This window comes from Chiloscyllium plagiosum, chromosome 9 (genome assembly GCF_004010195.1).
Source record: "Chiloscyllium plagiosum isolate BGI_BamShark_2017 chromosome 9, ASM401019v2, whole genome shotgun sequence".
In the NCBI taxonomy this organism is placed as follows: Eukaryota; Metazoa; Chordata; class Chondrichthyes; order Orectolobiformes; family Hemiscylliidae; genus Chiloscyllium; species Chiloscyllium plagiosum.
In genome coordinates, this window is record NC_057718.1 from 39,572,068 (window position 1) to 39,595,785 (window position 23,718).

Genomic DNA, 23,718 nt, shown 5'->3' on the forward strand with positions numbered 1-23,718 from the left:
CGCAGGACCTCCAACCAACATTATACACCAAGTATATTGACAACATTTTCTTCCGCTTGACCCATAGAGAGGAGTCACTGAAAAAAACTACACAGTGATATCAACAAGTTTCATCCTACCATCAAACTCACCATGGACAACTCTCTACTATCTATCTCATTCTTGGACGCATGAATCTTTATTAAGGATGGGCATCTCAGCACCTCATCCTATCGCAAACCTACAAATAACCTCTTGATGCTATACTTCTCCAGCTTCCACCCGAAACATATTAAAACAGCCATCCCCTATGGACAAGCCCTGCACATACACAGGATCTATTCAGATGAGGAGGAATGTGGGGGGCACTTGGAAGTACTCAAGGATGTCCTCATAAGAATGGGATACGATGCTCAACTCATTGACCACCAGTTCCGATGTGCCACAGCGAGGAACTGTAATGACCTCCTCAGGAGACAGACACGTGCTGTAACCGACAGGGTACCCTTCATTGTCCAGTACTTCCCAGGAGCTGAAATCTACACCACGTTCTTTGCAGCCTGCAACACATTATCAATGAGGATGAGCACCTCGCCAAGACCTTCCCCATACCTCCAATTCTCACCTTTAAACAATCACCAAACCTCAAACAGATCATTGTTCGTAGCAAACTGCCTGGCTTTCAGGACAATACCATACAACCTTGTCATGTTGGATGCTGAAAAATGTGTCAACACGGATACCACTATTACGCGTGGGGACACCTCCTAACATGTACATGGCTCAGCCAACGTTGTCTATCTCATCTATGCTGCAGGCAAGGATGCCCTGAGGCATGGTACATTGGTGAGACCAAGCAGAGGCTACAGCAATGGATGAATGGACTCTGCACAACAATGAACAGACAGGAATGTTCCCTCCCAGTCAGAGAACACTTCAGCAGTCCGGAACATTCGACCTCGGACCTTCGGGTGACTGTCCTCCAAGGCAGACTTTGGGATAGGCAACAACGCGAAGTGGACGAACGGAGGCTGACAGCCATGTTCGGTACCCATGGGGATGCCTCAATCGGGACCTTGGGTTCATGTCACACTACAGGTGACCCCATTGCACTATACACACACACACTCTCTCATATGCTCATATATACACTCCCACACACACCCTCTCACAGACTTATATCCCTTTACACTCACACACATACACACACTCTCTCTCACACTCATTACTATCCCCCACACAAACACACACCCACAAGCACACATACACATATAAGTTTGTGGGGTGAATTTGTACTGCAGAATTACATTTTACTTTGCTCAAAACTGCATGAAACCATGTTACATTCTATAAATCCATTTCTTAAGATTAGAATCAGTCTGACCATTGTGGCACAAACAGCCTCACACAGGGATGCTAACACCTTCAATGATTATCTGGGCCAACATGACACCAATTGTTAAAGTTCACTTGAGAATGTAACTTTTAAAAAAAGCTTTGTGATTTACACATGAAAGAACTGAAAGCAACATCGTGATTCTAAAATATGAGAGACTTAACAAACAATCCAGATCTTTCTTAATATACAATTTCAGTTACGTCACACTGTAAACTTTTTGCTATAAATTCCGTGTCTTACAGTCTTATTCTCCATAACCACCTGAGAAAAGAGCAGCGCTCCGAAAGCTCGTGCTTCCAATTAAACCTGTTGGACTATAACTTGGTGTTGTGCGATTTTTAAATTTTGTACACCCCAGTCCAGCACCGGCGACTCCACATCATGTCCACTGACGTGGGAATGGAATTAGAGCGACAAGTTTAGATTTTGAATGTGGTGAGCTCATTGTGCCAATAGTTGTCAGTAAAAGCAAGTGGAGATGAAAGAAACAAAAACACCCACAAAGAGGTGGGTGGTTGGGTTGTGGTGATTACGAATGGTTACAACTTGGAATGGCTGAGAGTGGAAAGGGCTAAGTCGAAATCCAGGCGCTGACTGTACGTGGGTGACTGCTGCCGCGTTTCCCTTTACAGTCAGTTTCGATTTTAGATGTTGCCACTTCCTGAAAGTGTCTAGCTGACACAGTGCGCTGCGAGTGGAGAGCACATCACCGACTGTAATGCGAAGGTTTCCCCCGAGTCCAGCTTCAGCAGCTCCGGGAGGTAAGGCGGCTTTCACCGTGATTTATTTGGCACCTTGTTGGAGCGCTGGCGACCTGTCGGAAATCTCAGTCCCCTCATATTCGTGGACTGACTTTCAGGGATAAACGTACGCTGGTTGCTTCGAGAACTTCTTTCTTTGTAACGCGCGGTTGTAATCACTAACCCGTTATGAGTGAAATTCGGGCGTTTTCCTATCTGAGGGCGAAAAGGAGAGTTCCTGTCGCCTTTAAAATGGCGCTGAGGTGTGCGATCCTAACATTGCTTGCCTTCCCTGTTCATCCCCAACATTAACTGCTCGACACACTTTGGTTTATTATTATTGTTATGGGCCGGGCAGCTGCTACTGCCGCCGGGTCCCTGGAGTTGACCCTGCATCCTGCCCCTGAGCCAAGCACTGCACTATAAACATTGACAGGAGGAAACAGCAAAATGTAAGGCTCTGTAAATCTGTCGGTCATGTGAGTTTCTTGTGCGAGAGAATCGTGTTATTTCTCTATTGCTTTCTACAGTTTCCTCAGTAGATTTAACTTTATAATTCCTAATGGCACCAGGCAAGGGTTTATTGTGTCTTTTAATATTGCAATGTTCACCTAGAAATTATTGCTGGTGATGTCAGTGGATAAAAGCTCACCACGTTTACAGGACATTCCTTTAATTTCTATTAATAAGGTCATGGATTACCTGGATTAAAACAATGTTTGCAAGAATAGGGTATCCTTTATTTTCTATTTATATAGGCCATGGATTAGCTGGATTAAAATAGTGGATGCAGGAATACCACACAAATGCATAAATAATTCTGCCAATGGTGACTATTGAGTTCTGGTAGATAAAGAACGACTACAGATTAGTCAATGCATTTAACTAGTGAGGAGCTGGTATAATTTATCACCTCTGTGTTGATGTCTCTTACCCCCATCCGTACCATCTCCAGATTTAATTCAAAAAGATTTGAAATCTGGAAACAAATACCAGAAAACATCTCAGGTTGGAGTTTCAGCTTATACATAGAGTCACAGAGATGTACAGCGCAGAAACAGACTCTTCAGTCCAACTCATCCATGCCAACTGCTATCCTGAATTTATCTAGTCCCATTTGCCAGCACTTGGCCCATATCCCTCCAAAACCCTTCCTATTCACATATTCATCCGGATGCCTTTTATATGTTGTAATTGTACTTCCTCTGGCAGCTCATTCTATACACACACCACCCTCTGTGTGAAAATGTTGCCCCTTTGGTCCTTTTAAATCTTTCCCCTCTCACCCTAAACCTATGCCCTCCAGTCTAGACTCCCCCACCCCAGGGAAAAGACCTTGTCTATTTATTTTTCATAAAAAATGATTCATAATTACCATTGTAATCTTTGATGATATAATCAAGTTTGCAGTTGAAGACTTTAATTCAGCACCCACTGCATATTGCACTCATGGCAGATATTTGAAGTATTAGCAATTGCAAAATTATTAGAATTATATTACCACCAGAATACTTTAAAACAATTTCCTTTGAGTGGTACAGTGGTAGTGTCCTGACCTCTACACCCAGAAACCTAGGTTCAAGTCCCACCTGCTTCAGAGGTGAGTAATAACATCTCTGAATAGATTGATTAGAAAAATAGGTTAAATTGTTAAAAACTCCAGTTGGTCACGATTTTTTAAGTCCTATTATTATGAAAAGTTGGACCTATTAAGTCACTGTCAAATAAAAATGTTTCTATTGTAATCCTTCAATGATAAGAATATTATAATGCAAAATAAAATTTAGTTTACAAAACTTGCTTCACTATAATCCAGATATTTTTAAACATTGTCTTTTCCCCATGGTGGGGGAGTCTAAAGTTGAGGGCATGGATTTAAGATGAGAGGGGAAAGATTTAAAAGGGATGTAAGGGGCAACTTATTCATGCAGAGGGTGAAATGAGCTGTCAAAGGAAGTGGTTGAGGTTTGTACAATTACAAAATTTAAAATGCACCTGGATGGGTATATGAACAGGAAGGGTTTAGAGGAATATGGGCCAATGATTAATTTAGGATATTTGATCAGCATGGACGAGTTGGACCGAAGGATCAGTTTCTATGCTGTACATCTCTGTGACTCTATTTTGTGTATTGATCACATTTGCTATGCACAGTGTTATCTATAATGGTTTATAATTGTTTAAAAAAAAGTAAAATATTTTATAATACCAAAATCCTATCTCATCATGCCAATGTTTATAACAGAAACATTGGCCTAGGAAGTGATTTACACCCCAATTCAGGCTTAAGCTCAGTGGTGAAAATGTGTTGCTGGAAAAGCGCAGCAGGTCAGGCAGCATCCAAGGAACAGGAGAATCGACGTTTCGGGCATAAGCCCTTCTTGATGCTGACAGCAAATGGATACATACACTGGGTCTCCTTGCATCATCAAGCTGTGACAATCTGTCAGGAGAACTGGTGGCACCCCAAGAGCTAAATGTAGTGATCCTGATGAAGAGAAGCATCAGTGAGCTGTACACCAGATCTTCAGTAAGTCTGGATAGAGGGAGTGCAAATGAAAGGGAGGGCAAATATTACCAACAGCAGCCCACAGTAAAAGGGCAGATCCAGAAGAATCCCTGCTCCTCGTTCAGATGAGTAAAAATATTGTTCGCAGTTCCTTAAGTGCCTCTAGTTTGGTTCGAGTTAATTGTTAGCATGAAGGTCATGATGCAGTCAGTCACAATCTGAAGTACTTTTGCAGTACTCATCTCATCCATCTGCAGTAGTGTCAATGGGCCTCCAATTGTTCTATTTGCAAAACTAACCTTTATTCATAAATGATCTGCAAGTTCATTACAAAATAATTCTAGTTGGACATTACAGAATGAAAAGTTACATTTCTCAGTTAAGCACTTTACACTCTTGAATGCTTCAAACCAAATACAAAACTGAAACATTTACTAAATGTGGACCAGAAACTATGCACGTTTCAATGTTAGCCACAAAGTGTTCAATATGTTGTCAGCCCCTCGGTATATTATAGCAGACAGGCCTTGGATGGTGACCTTTTCCTACAGTGCTTTGGCAGTGGATTCCCCAAACTTTAGTATGTCCCTCAGTCGTACACCTTAGAATGTGTCAGTCTTTAAAACTCAGTTGAGAACAACTCTTTGCACTGGAAGACAAACGAGTTTCAGACAGACCAAAGAGCATCTTTGATCAAGTTGCTGGATCTCCAGGCGCAGTTGATGTTTGTCTTGATGTATGTCCCAGAACAGAGTCTATAGAGCACAGAGTCCTGTGTTACAGATCTCCCTGGGATGAACCTCAACAAAAACCTCTGCATCTCACTTCAGGGATTCTTTGCAAAGACACATTCCAGAATGAAATGTATGCCAGTTTATTCACCAGTACTACTGTTCTGAAGGTGCAGAGAGTCCAGGCCTACATTAAAAATCTGACAGGTAGTGCCCTTCTCACCACCAGCCAAACTACATCTCCGTGCTTGTTGGAAAATTCTGCCAATGAGACATTCTGCCAAATTATTTTGATGGTTCTGCTCAGACAACCATCTAACAGATCAAACATCATCTTTCCCTGTGATGATTTTATGTACTGACTGCTGCATATGGATTTGTGGGTCAAAGATGCTTGCAAGTATAAATTTTTCCATGAGGGATAGTGGTGCAACGTGGTCCAACTACTGTGTTCCCCTGCAACATGGCCAGACCCACCCTTCACAGGTAGAATCTCTGCATGTGGTGACACTAAATGATTGCACACTGTCTAGGCACAGCTTGATGCAGCCACACACAAATGTGACCGTCATGGTGAGGTTGACATTAGCACATTTTTCACACTCTATCCAGAGACTTTGATATGGTAACTCTACCCCCCCCCCCAGCTGTGGTGCAGGATCAGGGAATGGGGCAGAGCTGTGCCACATGCATGAACAAGAGCAGCTCATACCCAGTGACAAGGTTTTTATGCAATTTGGAGAGGGATCTGCACTCGCAAGTGCCCAGTTTCTGCTCCTCCCCATTTTTAGCTTGCCCCTCTGAACCAGATTCTTAGCATTTTCAAGTAATCTGACATGATGGTGCAGAAAATAAAAGATTGGTCAATTAGCTCCCTAAGAACTTGGTCTCACCACTGCCTTGATTGGCCAAGGCTCCTGAGGTCAGATTGAACTCGTTACAGATGCTTATCAAGTCTGCACACTGACAGTGGATCTGAGCAGAAAGCAGCAATGTATCCATGTACAGGAAGCCTTGACCTGTAGGCCTCTGCTGCCCGCAATTATCATTCTGCTAAAGCCTGCATTCATCTTGGTGGACTCCGTGAAAGCCTCAGTGCAACACACAAACAAGGCAAGAGAGAGGACAACCCTGCCTGACTCCAGATCCGATTCGGAAGCTTTCTGATTCCTATCCTTTGATTGAAACTCTTTTGTGTACAGCAGTCAGATCCAATTGCAGATTCCCTCCCAAAGTACATCTATCAGATAGGTGTGTGATATTCTGCCAAAAAAATGTTTCCTTGCCCAGGCAGATGAAACAAGTGTCCACTCTGTTGCCGTGCACATAAGTGACCACAGTAACAGAGGTGGATCACCAACCTTCAAACAGACTTGACCTTATTGACCAACACACTAGACAGAACCTCATCGTCTACATTCAGCAGTCAGATTGGTTGGCAACTCCAAATTTCCTGCCAATTGTTATTTCAGGTGTAAAGTCTCTTTTAATGTGGCAATTTTAATCTGGATTTGGAGTGCATCTAGTCAATCTGCCATAGGTGTCTGTGCATGTCAAATCAGTTAGGTTGTCCAGGGTCATTCAGGCAATCTGCCTGGTCACAGAGGTCAGTAGCACAGAAAGTCTCCGTGCTGCTGACAGAGTCACAGACGTCTGCAGCACAGATAAACATCCTTCAGCAGTGAAAGGGATGGATGGCAGACCAATGGCAGCATCAGATGGGAACAGGAGGGGTGGACTCACCCATCCCCGGGCACATGGGTCCAGCTCAGACATGGCGGTCACAGGAATGGTGGCGATAGAGGAACTGAGACCCAAGAGTCCAGTACAGACATTCAGTAGCCTATTTCAGAGACTCTGGCTCATGTCAAACAGTGACTGGAGGAGCAACAGAGGAGGAACAAGAAGAGCGAAAAGTAAACTCTATTGCAGTAAAATCTTGCATTATGTTCCGTATTTCAAGATGCCACTGGAGCATGCGACACTTTACATATAACACATGAAAAAACACTTTTCATGGTATTCTTATATACAGGTGACAATCTGAGTTTTCTATGAGCTTATACTGGAAACCACGTGTAATATTTACCATCAGATTTGATAATGGATCATTCAAATTTATCTTGTTTTTTTAAAAGATGCAATTGAAATTTAGAAGTCCAAATTAAGTTTTTAACCAAATATGAAATTCAAAAGCTTACACTTCACAATAACATTCTTAAATTTGTCTACCAAATTAAGTTTCATGTGTCTTAATGCATTCATGTGACAAGTTTTGAGGACCTGCAGTACTTTGTACAATTGTGATCCCCTTACTTGATAGAGTTGTCATTGTATTGGAGGCAAATGGGACTATATAACTAGATTGATCCAGAGATGAGGGATTTGTCTTATGAAGGTAGATTGTGCAGGTTAGGCCTATCCTGTTTGGAGTTTAGAAGAATGAAAAAAGATCTATTTAATATAAGATGCTAAAAGGCATTGACAATGTAGACGTAGAAAGGAGGTTTCCTTGTGGGGAAATCTGGAAAAAGAGGTCATGGTTTTAAGGATAGCAGATTTCAAATGGAAATGAAGAGAAATTACTTCTCTCAAAGGGTCATGAATCAGTGGTATTCAATAGAGTATGGTAGATCATGGGTCGTTGAGTAAATTTAAGGAGAAGATAGATGGATTTTTATTTTGTATTGGTTAAAGGATTATGGGGAGTGGGTAGGAAAGTGGAGTTGAGATGAGATCAGCCCGTGATCATATTAAATGGTGGAACAGGCTCAAGGGGCTGAATTGCCGATTCTAGTTCTTATATTCTTAAGATTCCTGATACCAGATTACCATTTGCAACATTCTCCATTTGTTATACTTGATACCAGATCAAAACCAGATACAAATCTTCTCACAAACTTTGAATACAAACAACATTTTTTAACAATGGATGTACAGAGAAACAAAACAATACGATTGTGTTTCCTTCCTCGGGTATAGACAAAATCCAGTCATTGTTTGTCTTTTCTAATCCTGGTTCTTTTGTACAAATTGTTGAAGAAAAACTCACAAAATTACATCCTCTTCTCATAGTCATAGTAACACAACACGGAAACCGACCCTTCGGTCCAACCAGTTAATTCAACCATAATCCCAAACTAAACTAGCCCCACCTGCTTGTGCTAGGCCCATATCCCTCCAAACATTTCTTATTCATGTATTATCCAAATGTCTTTTAAACATTGCAACTGTATCGCAGCCACCACTTCCTCTGGAAGTTCATTCTACAGTCTAACCACACTCCATGTAAAAAAGGTTGTTCCTCATGTCTTTTTTAAATCTTTCTCCTCTCACCTTAAAAATATGCCCCCTAACAAATATTATTGTGAAAAAGAGTCCGAGAAAGAAAGTATTTCCTGCAAACCTGAAGGTACCAATTTGGTTCTTATCCTATCTTTACTGTTCCATTTTCTCATCTCAAAACAACCTTAGCTAAGTGTTTCCTAACATGACCATGGAAATATATAAATCATACACCCTATAGTTTCAGCAAACAATTAAAGCACTGTGTCAGCTAAAATTGTACAATGACAAATTGAACCTTGGAGAAACCAGAAATGAATAACTTTGAGCCATTACATTTCTTCTAGTTTCAATAGACATTTATGAAAACTTTACATAATATCAAATTAAATCTTCATCTCACATTGCTTACTTTGGTACATTATCCACTGCAACATATTGGAGCCCAGTTCCAACAGCTCATAAACTTTAAAAATTCTCATTCTTATAATTAATTCCCTCCATGCCCACTCTATTCATTGTAATTTCCTCCAGCCCGACAAACCTCACATGATCTTTTTCACTTCATCAATTCTAGCCTCTTCTACATCCCTGCTTTTAATGGCGTTACTCTTGATGCCTGTGCTTTCATCTGCTGAGGCTGTAATCTCTGAAACTTCATTCCTAAACCTGTCCACCTTTGCTTGTTTCAGATGCTCCTTAATGTTTACTTCTGTCTATGCTTTTGGTCATCTGTCCTATTACGTCATTACATGCTTTGGTGTCTTATTTTGTCTGTTGTTGGATTTGTGAACAGCTTTGAGATTTCCTATATTTGAGGTGCAATATAAATATAACTTTCTGATTGTGATACACTTGAAAGTTTCACCTTCACCCAAAGACCTAGTCTTGGACTTAACAGGTGATTTAGATGCCTTCACATAGCATTAATAGATGGTAAAAGGCTCAAAATGAGGTTGGCGGTTGACTGCCTCATTAACAGTGGCAAGGTGTTTGTCCCTATTGTGAAAGTTGCAACCTCCACTTTAATATGGAAATTGGTTGTCATGTGATACATACAGGACTGCAAATGTTATTTTTTGTTGGGCCTTGATTAAGTCTGCACCATGTAATCTATGATCAGCTTCGTGGGCAAATGAAACTGAAAAGGCCCACCAAAATGAAAATGTTGACTTATTCTGTGAGCTGCTGAGGTGCAGGTTTGTTTTTCTGGTGCTACCACCCAGAAACCCACCCTCCACGTTTATAATCCCCTCCTGCAATTTACATTTTATCAACTTCCCAAAACCTGATTCTAAGGCCTCAGTCAAGCAGGCTGAGTACTAGGGCCTCAAAATGATGGGGTTCTGGACCTTTTGGTCTATTGATAGTTGCTCAAAATGATTTACCTGACTTAGCTGCAGCCCAACAATCTCTTGCAATGCATCAGTAGTATTTAGGTACCCAAACAATTAAATGCCATTCTTCGGTGTCTATATTAAATCTGTGTGCTTCACAAATACATAATTTGAAAGAGTGCTAGGCTCAAGCTGTTACTATCACTCAGTAATTTCACATCATGTGTAATATCAATCATTCACTTTTTAAAAATCATTGCTGCTTGCTAACTGACAAGAAAATATATACAGCAATCACAAACTTTATACTTGCACCGCCTTCTTATTAAGTTTGAAATTGTCCACTCAGTAAGATTTGTGGTGACAACTTTTTAAATACATCAAAAAAGTTGAAACTACTATTTTCAATGGTGAAATGTGCTCCAATGGATTACTTTTAAAAATGATCCAATTATTTGTTTAAGTGTACAATGGGGAATTTTGGTAGAATCATGATGTATCAATGTCTCATTCTAAATAATGCAAAGAAAGTGGATAAAATGTGACTGGTCTGACATCACATTAGCCTCTTTAATAATCAAATGGCAACACATGATATCAAAACAATGATAACTTTGCAAGATTGATTCTGTGGAAAAAAAGCTCTTCCAGTTATTTCATTTCATCCTTCTGGAATATTAATCATTTTTAACTACTCCAGCGTGTTACTGTACTCTCTTCTGTACTAACTCTCACTCACAAGGCACTGACACACTAATCATCCATTCCTACAGCAGGAAAATATCATAAATCTCATAGTCTTCATGTATGTTTGTGAATACCACTTTTAATTCAGCAGTAACAAATTATCCTAACAATATTCTAATCAACAAAATCCTCCAGCATATCCTCTATTTTTGAAAAAAATGATAGCTTTAATTTAAGGTGTTGTACTATCACAGTTACTTTTGAATGTGGTACCCACAAATTAAACCATGGGACATGCTGTTTTCAGTCTGAAGAGTTCAAATGAGGGATTACAGTCTTATAATAATCAAATTCTTTGGAAATGCCTATGCTAAAAACTATAATACTCCATCATTGAACTTATTCAGATCAAAAATGATAAATTCTTGGAATCGAAGTGAGTCAAGGAACATGGGCGACAGTAGGAAGGTAAAATTGAGGTAGAAGAGCAGCGATTTTCATAGAAATGGATGAATAGGATCAAAGAGACAAATAACCTACTCACGGTTCTGTTTCGTGTTAGGTCAAGTCTGATTAGATTTGTGAGAGTTGCTATCATGAATGGCACACGTTTTGTTCATTTGTCTTAATAAATGTGTATCCATGAACTGTTTTTCTTTCCATATCCCATACTGGAATATAGATAAAATACATATTTTTAAAATTCATGTGCAATGTTGCCTATTAATTTGCCCGATGTTGCTAAATCTGGTTCGTGTGTGTTTGACTCCGTGCAATGAATGCTCGGTTTGGGGCGAGAGCATCTGCTGACGCTGGCGGACGGATGTGGTAGTGCTGAAGCTGCTGCCGGCAGTGCTGCTACTCTCTGGGAGCCAGCGGAAAGCGCGGGGATTTCCAATCATCTACCATTGGCGTCAGTCTGCGGCAGGCAAGAAAGAACTTTCTTCTTTCCTCGCTGCCTTCTGTGGATCTGAGCTCGTTTCATTTCGATCTGGCTTTCAAAATGAACATTTTTTCCTAGGTGAGAACAAACGATATCGAAAATAATGAAAGTTCTGTTGTTAAGTCTGGTGACAAATACATTCAAAGCTTTCATACCGCCTTAAGCCGAAATTCACAACCGACAGCATATTTCTCTCTCTAAATAATGGTGCAACGGCGGAAAGCAAGAATATGCAAATTTGTTTACAGCCGTTGCAATGTTTCACTAGTCAATAAAGTAGGACCATAGGGTAGTCCAAAACACTTTACAATCATTTAAGTACTTTATGTGAGTTGTGATTGTCGTTGCAACTTGGGAAACTTGCTAACTTTTTCAGCAGCAATGCAACAATGATCCTGATGTTGACAGAGGGATTACAAACTGGCTCTGACATTCTGTGGATAACCCATTTCCTCATTTTCAGGTTACGAAATCTTTTGCATCTACCTGAAAAGGAAGTTAGGGCCTTACTTTAGCATCTCAACCAAAAGAAAAGTCACCTCCAACAGCAGAGCACTTCTTTCCTCAATACTGCGGTGGAGTATCAGCCTTATTAAGCTTTGTGCTCAAGCCCTCCAGCAGGATTTGAACTCATGACCTGTTGACTCAACCATCAGCCGAACCACAGTGGTCAGGGTGGGGGAAACAATGTGTTCGAGAAAGATGCTTAATTTAATTCGTTCACAACTTTGTTCCAGTGATCTGAGAGACTTTTTTTTCTGTAATAATTCTAGACATTTAGCAGGATGCAGCAAAAGCCCTTTAACATGTCCCTCATTTTATTGTAAAATGTGTTTGTTTATATATAAGTGACTGGTGTCGACTCTCTTGCAGTAGGAGGCTATTGGTAAAATGGGCTCAAAATGAGCAGCCACTCTACAGGTTCCAACAACACGAAGCTATGCCGAGGTTTCTGTGCAAAGTAAACTTGAGTGTAAGCCACTCCCATCAATTGTAATCAGTTTGTAACTGGACAACCACATATGGCAACTGGGATTATCACTAAATGAAGCATTCTTCAACTTTTAAAACTAATTGGTCGAGAGAACAGCAGGGCAGGTCATTTGACCAATTTTGTATTCTTAGGTTTCATTTGTTTGACTTCAGTCGCCTACTGGTCAGGTGGTTATGGGCATGTTTTCAAATCAGGAGTAAGCCACTTGCTATACCACTCAATAAGATCAAGCCTGGCCCCTGATTTTTAAACTGTGACCCCTAGTTCTAGATTCTCCTGTAAGAAGGAACATTGTCTTTACATCCGTCGAGATGGATCAAGTTGCTTTCAATCAAGTTTGCTTCAGTCAACTTGACTCTAATTCTTCCAGTGGATGTAACTGTACCCTGTCCACGAATGGCAACCTGCCCATTCATGATATTGGACTAGGAAACCTCCCTGAATTGCTTCCAACATATTTACCCCTGTCCTTAATTAAAGAGGCCACTACTGTTCACAGTACCCCAGATGTGGTATCATAATGTTCAGTAGTTAATTTAATCAACCTGTTTGGACATGTTATGACATACCTCCAGTGCAAGTGGGACTTCAACCTAGACGTTGGAATGCTACCACTGTGCCATAAGACCCCTACCAATGCCCTCCACATTCAAGGCATAACATCTCTGCTTTTTTCAATTCTCTTCACAATTAACAGTAAACTTCTATTAGCTTTCCTACATAAAGTCACTAAAGTCCCAGCAAGTTGTAGGGCTGATCACTTAGAGAGAGGTAGCTGGTGGTGAGTTTAATCTGAGGGTCACTAAGCCTCTGGTAAGGGGTGAGGTTGCAAGGTAGGACCTTCATGGTAACCTCAGCCAGAGCAGTGGTGTTCCTTTGCATAACAAATCAGCTGTCCAGCTAACTGAGCAAACTGGCATTAATGGTAGACAAGATACATCATTATCCCATGAGAAGTGTTTGCTAAGTCTTTCTATATGATTGTAGTCTGTAGAACTGACTAGTTTAGAACTAATGTAGAATATCTGACTAACCCCTCGCAGGCAGCCACTTATCAGTGTGCAAAGCTTTTGAGTGAACCCTTTCAGGCCAATGTCTTATACAATATCTGCAACAACTTACTTTTCTACCTACCTTTGTGCCTTCAGCAAATTTAACAAGTAAACTTGTGGTCCCTTCTTATTTGGGGGGAAATCATGCAAACACTCCAGCCTGTGAACAAAATAAGTAAAATATATTCTAGATGTATAAAATAGAAATTAATGCAACATCAAGAAAATACAGAAAATAAAATGATAGAAAATAGTGTTGTACTTGAAGGTTTGTAATCGTGTTGTGCAAAGAAAGATGAAGGACAACCTAGAAATTAGAAAGCAATTAAGATTGCTAGTAGAAACTTCATAATAACTTTCACAGGATCTGTCTGTGTTCAACTTGGCCTCAAATTGACTTAGATGCTTTATCAAAAATAATGAGGAAAGATAATTAGTGAATCTATGTACTTTGACTTTAAGGAACATTTTGACTTTTCATTTAAGGTCCACTAAGTTCAAAATACTACCATGTATTTCCTTTAAAGATGTGACTGTTTTATGAATTAGTTGTTAGTCTTTTTCTAAAAAACATTACCAACAAAATTAAGTTAGAGGAAAGCTCAGGAGGAAACCAGTATTTTCAACATAATGGAGAAACTAGCAAAATTGTACAGAAAGGGCAACTGTGATTATGGCCAACTCAACCATTCAGAACGACTGTTCCATGCCAATAGGAAAAGTAAACCTAATAATAGCAGCAATGGGTGTGGGATATATTGTAAATTGACTGAACATTCTCAGCAATCACTCTGATGAAGCCAAAGTTTCACTTACAACTTCTGGACAAAAGATATATTCAGATGTGGCCTGTCTTTTGAATTGATGCTGGAATTCCAAACCTTGATGAAAGACTACCAAGTTTCACACTGGCTATGGTTGTTCTTTAGTAAATATACACGTGAAGCACTTTTACTTACTTTTGTGTAAGAAGTAAAACTTAAACTAGGAATAATGCAAGGTTAAGATAGTATTTGGTTCTCGTCCATAGAAATATAGAAAGTAGAAGCAGGGGTAGTCCATTTGGCCCTTCAAGCCTGCTCACCACTCAATATTATCATGGCTGATCACATAACACTGTACCTTGTTCCCACTTTCTCTCTGTGCCCTATGTTCCCTTTAGCTCTAAGAACTATGTCTAGTTCCTTCTTGAAAGCATTCAATGTTTTGGCATCAACCACTTGCAGTGGCAAGAGAATTTCACTACTGTCTGCATGAAGAAGTTTCTTCTCATCTCAGTCCTACCCCATATCTTTAAACTGTGATCGTGGGTTCTGAACTGACTGGTCATTGGGAATACCCTTCCTGCATTTACTCTGTCCAGTCCAGTTAGAATTTTATTGGCTTTTGAGCTATCCCCTCATTCTTCTAAACTCCAGTGAATGTAGACCTTACCAAGCCAGTCTCTTCAAATGATATTCCTGCCATCCCAGGAATCAGTCCTGTAAACTTTTGTCACTGTCTGTCCATAGCCAGAGCATCCTTCTTCAGATAAGGAAACCAAAAGTGTGTATAATACTCCAGGTGTGGTCTCAACAAGACATTACTCAATTGCAGCAAGACATCCATACTCCTAGGCCCGAATCTTCTTGCTATGAAGGACAAAATACCATTTGTCATCTTCAATGCCTGCTGCATCTGACTGGTTACTTTCATTGTGGACATGAGGACACCCAGGTCTCATTGCACTTAATCCCTTGCCGAAACTATTGCCATTCAGATGATAATCTGCTGCCTTGTATTCGCTATCAAAATGGATAATCTCACATTTTCTGAGGAAGGGTCACTGGACCTGAAAAGTTACATTGCTAATTATTCCTTTCTGATTATACATTACCCAGATGGGATGGCATGTTTTCTAGTCAATTCTTCAATGTATTTATCCATAAAACCAACCCGCACACGCTGCACCTATCTATTAATTTGGCACACTGTTAGATTTGTTTGATAATACTCCTAGAAAGGGCTTTCAGCCATTACACCACATTAAAGACTTTATAAATGCAAGGTGTTGTCATTGAGGATCTGTCCCATCTAAATTGATTTTTAGAACAAGTAAGCTAAAATGTAACCCAAGGTAAAATATAATTTTGAACTGTAACATTCCCGTAACATAAATATTAGGTAAATCCAACATTTTTGGCCAAATCCCAAGAAGGAGAGGGCAATCAGCCTAACGGAAGTATAAAATTCGTGAGCAAATATAGTGCACCAGGACTTTCGTACACTCGTCACAGGCAGCAGGGATTTAAATCCAGATTTTGCTCCAGACATTGGAAGATTTGGGCCATTGTCTTTTTTGTTAATCAAAAAGTCCATCTGTCCAGCTGCACATAAATTTTCCACAACATTAATTGAAAAAGAACGCATAGCCCTTTAGTTTCCTAACTAACATTTATCTCTGAAACATCTCCACCCAAGCTAAATTATTTGATCGTCGATTGATTTACTGTTTGTAGATTTTGGATCTATGAAAATTACTGCTATCTTTAGCAGAAGTGACTGCACTTCAGAAAGAGGGCAATAGATTATATAGTGCTTTAGGAAAGGCATTAAATGAGTTCAAAGCTACATGAGTGCACATTCTTAATATATAATTGACATTTGTCGCCTGTTGGGTGCCAGGGTCAAAGATGTCACAGTATGGCTGCAAGGCCTCCTAAAGGGGAGGGTGTACAGCCAATGGTTGTGGTTCATGTTTGGACCCATGACAGAGAAAGAAACAGAAATGAAATCCTACAAGCCGACATTACAGATATATGTAAGAAATTTAAAATCAGTTTTCAAAGGTGATAATCTCCAGATTCTATTTGGTGCTAAGCAGTAGAGAGTATAGGAATAGAAGTGTGGAACAGATAAAAACATGGCCAGAGGGGTGATGCTGGAGAGAGTGCTTTAGATTCCAAAAGTACTGGATTCATTTCTGGGGGAGGTGGGACGGTAAAAGTTGGACAGGTTACATCTGAACAGGAATGTGACTGATACTCTGGTGCGGAGGCTTGCCAATGTGTGGCTGTTGTGCTGTATTTAATTTAGATTGACAGGGGTTGGGATCCTGACAAGTAATTTAGAGGGGAGAGAGCAGAGTTGGAATTAGAAGTTAAAATGCTGAAAGGCAGAGGAAATATAGGCTAGGTAAGAAACAAGTGAGTTTTGCAAAGATAAATGGGATATATTTTAATGCAAAGTACCGAAGGAATAAAACAAACAAGCTGAGGCCACAGTTGCCATATGGGAGTATGATATCATAGTTATGACTGAGATCGGCTGTAAGATGGAGGGTTTTGACAGAAAGAATTCTGAGGGATAGGATATACTTGCACTTGGAGAGACATGGATCAATCAGGAATAGTCAAAATTGATTTGTTAAGGGAAGATTATGTTTGACAGATTTGATTGAATATTTTGAGAAGGTATGTAGGAAAATTGATGAGCGTAAAGCATTTAGTATGATCTACATGGACTATACTAAAGGGTTTTGAGAAGGCCCCTCATGGTAGACTGGACAAAAAAAAAATCAGAGGTCAGGAATTCAAACCAAAATGGCATGTTAGATCTGAAATTGACTGAAAGGCATGGAATGGGGTTGGTAGTAGAGGGATGTTTTTGTGACTGGAAGTCTGTTTTTAGTGGGATTCCACAGGAGTTGGTGTGAGGGTCCTTGCTGTTTGTGGTATACTAATCATTTGGACTGAAATGTAGGGGGTGTGATCAAGAAGTTTGCAGAGAACACTAAAATTGCTAGGGTGATAAATAGTGAGGAGGGTAGTCATAAACTGCAGAAGGATATCAACAGACTGGTCAGGTGGACAAAGTAGTGGCAAATGAAATGCAATCTCAAAAAGTGTGAGGTAATTTATTTAGGAATGTTAACAAGGTAAGGATTACGCTGTGAATCATAAGGCACTGGAAATTACTGAAGATCAGAGGGGCCTTGGTGTGAATATCCATAAATTCTTGAAGGTAGCAGAGTGGGTGGAAACAATGGTTAGGAAGACTTATGGGATTCTAGCTCTTGTTTGTTGAGGCATAGAATACAGGAACCAGGGAGGTTATGCTGGAACTGTATTAACTGCTAGTTATGTCACAACTGCAGTATTGTGTGCAGTTCTGGTCACCACATTATAGGAAAGATGTGATTGCACTGGAGAAGATGCAGAGGAAATTTAATGGAATGTTCCTGGGCTGGAAGGTCTGAGCGATGAGGGAAGATTGAATAACCTGGAGTTGTTTTCTTTGGATGGTTGAAAGGAGCCCTGATTGAGGTAGATAAGACTATGAGGGACATTGATATGGTGGGTAGGACACACTTTTTCCATTTGTAAATGGGTCAGTAACCATAGCATAGATTTATGGTAAGAAATAGAGGGCTAAGTGGGGATTTAAGGAGAAATTCCTCCACCCAAAGGTTGGGGGTGAGTCTGAAACTCACTGCCTGAAAAAAAAGGTTGAGTCGGAAACTCTCATAACATTGAAACATCATTTAAATATTCACTTGCATCGCCATTGCCTCCAGGGCTGTGGGCCAGGAGCTGGTAAATTGGACTGTTGTCGTCAGATCTTTGTTCACTGGCATCGACATGATGGGCTGAATGGATTCCTTCTATGCTGGAAATATGTATAGTCTGTGAATTGAACAAAGATTATTAATACTATAGGATGTTATTTAATTGACCTAAAATTATGTTCTCAGGGCATAACATTAGGAAGCATATTTGACTTAAATTATTCATGTAATGGTCCTCCGAGTTCCTCTGTTTGAAGCTCAATGATATGATGTTTACTTGAAACCCTATGATGTTAGACTTGTATTCTAAAAGTATGAGGGAAGTATCATGAGTAGAACAATAAAAAAAATGAAATGGTCAGTGAGACTCATGATTCTGTTGCAACAGTGAAGGCCTAGCTATCAAAGTGTTGGGCAGAAGCTTGTCAATTTTGAAACTCTATCCTCCTGACAACTTCCCAATCCCCATTTCCTTCTCTCTGCCTCATTCACACACAACATAATAGCTGATAGAAACTGAGTAAATGGACAGGAAGAATTAATTTATTCCTTTTATGTTTCAAAGACTGGAATGAAAGAGTTGGGGTAAAAGTAACAGAATGCATGATTTTATTATTGCTAATATCACTGTTTTTATTGGAGATGACAATCACTGAATAACTTCTTATTTGTACCTTTAGACTGGGTAATTCCTAAGTTTTAACAAGAACTCAACAGATACTGAGTTTGTTCCTTCCTCAGTCATTTCCTTTAAATGCTTGTGTGTGGAATTATGCATGACATGTACTTTTGAGGACTATGTTGCACAGTACAAAATTAATATGTTGGAGTCATAATAACAAAACTAAAACTTATTGGAGATCTTGGATTGTTTTCTTCCTGCAGATTTCAGGAGAACTTGCGTTTTGAGTTACCTGAGACAATAAAGTATAGGAGCAGAATTGGGCCATTCAGTCCATTGAGTCTGCTCCGCCATTCAATCGTGGCTGATATGTTTCTCAAACCCATTCTTTTGCCTTCTCCCAAGAACCTTTGGTCCCCTTACCAATCAAGAATCTATCTATCTCTGTTTTAAATACATTCAATGATTTGGCCTCCACAGTCTTCTGCGACAATGTGTTCCACAGATTTACAACCCTCTGGCTGAAAAAATTCCTCATCATCTCAGTTTTAATAGGTCAACCCATCACTCTGGGGTTGTGCCGTCAGTTCCTAGGGTAGAAACATCTTATTCATGTCTAATTTATCCAGGCCTCTCAGTATTCTGTAAGATCCAATGTGGACTCCCCCACCGACCCCCCCCCCCCCCCCCCCCCAATATCCTTCTAAACCCCATCAAGTACAGACCCAAAGTCCTCATCCGCTCCTCTTGTGACAAGCCCTTCATCCCTTGGATCATTGTTGTAAACCTCTTCTGGACCCCTCAGAGGCCGACACATCCTTCCTTTTGATATGGGGCCCAAAACTGCTAACAATATTTCAAAAACAGTCTGATCAGAACCTTCTACAGCCTCAGTAATACATCCCAGTTCTTGTATTCTAGCCCTCTTGAAACGAATGCTAACATTGCATTAGCCTTCCGAACTGTAACACCTACGTGTTAACCTTAGAGAATCCTGAACCAGGTCTTCTAAGTCCCTTTGTGTTTCAGATTTCCAAAGCCTTTCCCCATTTAGAAAATAATTTACGTCTCTATTCGTTCTATATAGTACATAACCTCTCACTTTACCACATTGTATTCCATCAGCCACTTCTTTGTCCGCTCTCCAAGCCTCTCCTTCTGCGGCCTCTCTGTCTTCTCAACACTCCCTGCCCCTCCATCTATTTTTGTGTCATCTGTAAACTTAGCAACAATACTTTGAGATCCTTCGTCTAGATCATTGATGTATAATATGAACAGTTGTGGTCCCAGTATTGACACATGCGGAGCTCCACAAGTCACCAGCTGCCATCCTGAGAAAGACCTCTTTATACCACTTTCTGCCTTCTGCCAGTCAGTGAATCCTGTATCAATGCCAGCATCATGCCCCTAACACCATGGCCACTTATTTTGTCTCACAACCTTCCGTGAAGCAGCTTGTCAGAGGCCTTTGGGAAATCCATAATTGATCATGTCCCCTGGGTCTCCTTTGTCAAATTTGCTTGTTCGTTACCTCCTCACAGAATTCTAACAGATTTGTCAGGCATGACCTCCTTTTGATGAAGCAATGCTGATTCAGCCCTATTTATCATTCACATCCAAGTACTCCGTAATCTCACTTTCGATCAAAGGATCTTAAAACAGGGTCTGTCATGGATGAATATTCTGTTCAATCCTAAATTCTAACCAAGTAACATTACATTCTTGAAAAATTAGTGCCAACCAAATGCTATTAGAAAGAAAATTGCTATTTGGAGTATTAGAAATAAGGACAGATGTTGGCCATTCAGCCCTCAGGTCTGCTGTGCTATTCAACGAGATCATGGATAATCTGCCCCAGCCTCAACTCTTCTTTTGTGCCAGCTTATTAACTTCCCAATAATTCAAAAACCTCAACTTCTCTTTTAAGTACTTTCAGTGATGTCGCTTCCACAACTCACTGGAGGAAAGAATTCCAAACATTCACTATCCTCTGGGTAGTGTCCTTTGCACTCAGTTTTAACTGAGTATCCCCTTTTAAGTATACCCCCTGGATCAAGATTCCCTCACTAGCAGAAACCTCTTCTCAACACTTACCCTGTCAAATCCCCTCAGAATCTTGTATGTTTCAAGAAGATCCCCCACCTTTCATTTTTAGATTAGATTAGATTACTTACAGTGTGGAAACTGGCCCTTCGGCCCAACAATTCCACACCGAGCCGCCGAAGCGTAACCCACCCAGACCCATTCTCCTAGTGGGTGGCACGGTGGCACAGTGGTTAGCACTCCACAGAGAGAGTCGCCTGAGGCGGGAATTGAACCCGGGTCTCTGGCGCTGTGAAACAGCAGTGCTAACCACTGTGCCACCGTGCCGCCCACAACGTTAACGTTCATGAATAAAGCCCTAAAACTTCGAGCCATTTTTGATAAGTCAACCCTTCATTCCAGGAATCAGTCTAATCAATCTCTTTGGAATGTCTCCAATGCCAATATAGTGTTTCTTAAATAAAACCACACAGTCCTTTCTCAGATGCGATCTCACCAACACCCTGTGCAATTGTACCAAGACTTTACTATTTTTAAAACTCCAGCCCCTAACAATAAAGTCCATTTGCCTCTTTGTTTCATGCTTCTTTTCTGTTTTATGCATATGAACATCCAGATCTCTTTGTACTGCATGCTTGGAGTCTCTTTCCATTTCTATAATAGTCTGCCTTTTGATTCTTCCTACCAAACTGCATGGCCTCACACGTTCCTGCATTAAACTCCACCTGTCAAGATTTTCCCCTCAGCCAATCTGTATCCCTTTGCAGATTCCTTAATTCCTCATCACAATATGCCATCCTATCTACTTTTTGGATTGTCAGAAAGTTTGGCTACATTACGCTTTCTCCCCTCCTCCAAGTCATTAATATCCTTGGCCACCCAACTAGTTACTTCTTTCCAACCTGAAAAATTAATCCTAACTCTGTTCTCTGTGTGTTAAGCAATCCTCAATCCATGCTCATACATCACCCTTAATGTCATGACTCCTATTTTTCATATGATACCTTATTTGAATGCTTTCTGAAAATCCAAATGCAATATATATATAATGTTCCCCTTTCTCAATTCTTCTTGATATATCTTAGCAATCCTCAATCCATGCTCATACATCACCCTTAATGTCATGACTCCTATTTTTCATATGATACCTTATTTGAATGCTTTCTGAAAATCCAAATGCTATATATATGTGTATATGTGTGTGTGTGTATATATATGTGTGTGTGTGTGTGTTCCCCTTTCTCAATTCTTCTTGATATATCTTCAAAGAATTCTAGCAAATTTATCAAACATGATCTTCCTTTCACAAAACCATGTTGACTGTTGATTTGTTCAGCTTTTAGAGCCATAATATCCCAACCCAAACCAGTCCCGCCTGCCAGCACCTGGCCCATATCCCTCCAAATGCTTCCACTCACACACCTATCCAGATACCTTTTAAATGTTGCAATTGTACTAGCCTCCACCATTTCCTCTGGCAGCTCATTCCCTACATGTACCACCCTCTGTGTGATAAAGTTGCCCCTTAGGTCTCTGTCATATCTTTCCGCTCTCACCCTAAACCTATGCCCTCTAGTTCTGGACTCCCCCACCCCAGGGAAAAGACTTTGTCTATTTATTCTATCTGTTCCCCTCATGATTTTATAAACCTCTATAATGTCACCCATCAGCCTCCAACGCTCAAGGGAAAACAGCCCTAGACTATTCAACCTCTCCCTCCAGCTCAAAACCTCCAACCCTGGCAACATCCTTAAATCTTTTCTGAACCTTTTCAAGCTTCACAACATCTTTCCAACAGGAAGGAGACTAGAATTGCATGCAATATTCCAACAGTAGCCTAACCAATGTCCTGTACAGCTGCAACATGACCTCCCAACTCCTGTACTCAATACTCTGACCAATAAAGGAAAGCATACCAAACGCCGCCTTCACTATCCTATCGACCTGCGACTCCACTTTCAAGGGGCTGTGAACCTGTACTCCAAAGTCTCTTTGTTCAGCAACACTCCCTAGTACCTCACCATTAAGTGTATAAGTCCTGCTAAGATTTGCTTTCCCAAAATGCAGCACCTCGCATTTATCTAAATTAAACTTACATCATAAAGTTTGTTTCTGCTTTTGCAATATCAATTTAAATCAATGCCCTTTAGAATGAAAAATGCACCAGCCACTTTCCAAAGGTTTTTCTAACTGTCCTGCTATTTCTTCCAAAATAATGTACTCTAGCATTTCACAATGACAGTTGTTAGACTAACTGACCAATTGTTTCCTACTTTCTGTCTCCCTTCTTGAAATAGGGGTGTCACATTAGCGATTTTCCAATCTTCTGGAACCCTCCTAGAATCTACTCAGTTCTGGAATATTTTGACCAGTGCCTATCTCTGCAGTCAGTTCCTTTAAAATCCTTGGATGCAGACCATCAGGTCCTGGTGATTTGTCTGCTTTTAGTCTCACTAGTTTTTCAAATGCTTTGTCCCTCACAATAATGGCAAGGTCACTTTTGTGAGTTTGAGAGGCATAATATTGTTTTTCTGGAAGAGACAGCTGCTTATTTAAGCTTTATTTTGTTGTGTGGTAGTTTAAAAATGAAATCTGTCAGCCCTGTAAAAACTTTAGCTAATTCACAAGAACAAGTCATAAACATAGAACGTAGAACATAGAACAATACAGCACAGAACAGGCCCTTCGGCCCACGATGTTGTGCCGAACATTTGTCCTAGCTTAAGCACCCATCCATGTACCTATCCAATTGCCACTTAAAGTTCGCCAATGATTCTGACTCTGCCATTCCCACAGGCAGCGCATTCCATGCCCCCACCACTCTCTGGGTAAAGAACCTACCCCTGACATC

At 40.4% G+C, this 23,718-nt stretch overlaps 1 protein-coding gene across 3 annotated transcripts in view; it reads left to right on the plus strand.

The window, feature by feature from the left end:
- Positions 1-1,914: 1,914 nt before the first annotated feature.
- The window catches only part of LOC122552801 (TNF receptor-associated factor 5-like), a 67,978-nt gene continuing 46,174 nt past the window's right edge, over positions 1,915-23,718 (plus strand). For 2 of the 3 annotated variants that reach the window (XM_043695758.1, XM_043695760.1), the window contains exon 1: positions 1,915-2,139. The gene's annotated coding sequence lies outside the window, so the exon portion shown is untranslated. Of the gene's footprint in view, positions 2,140-2,175; positions 2,571-23,718 lie in introns of those variants that run through there. The other variant, XM_043695759.1, reaches the window with a different exon arrangement.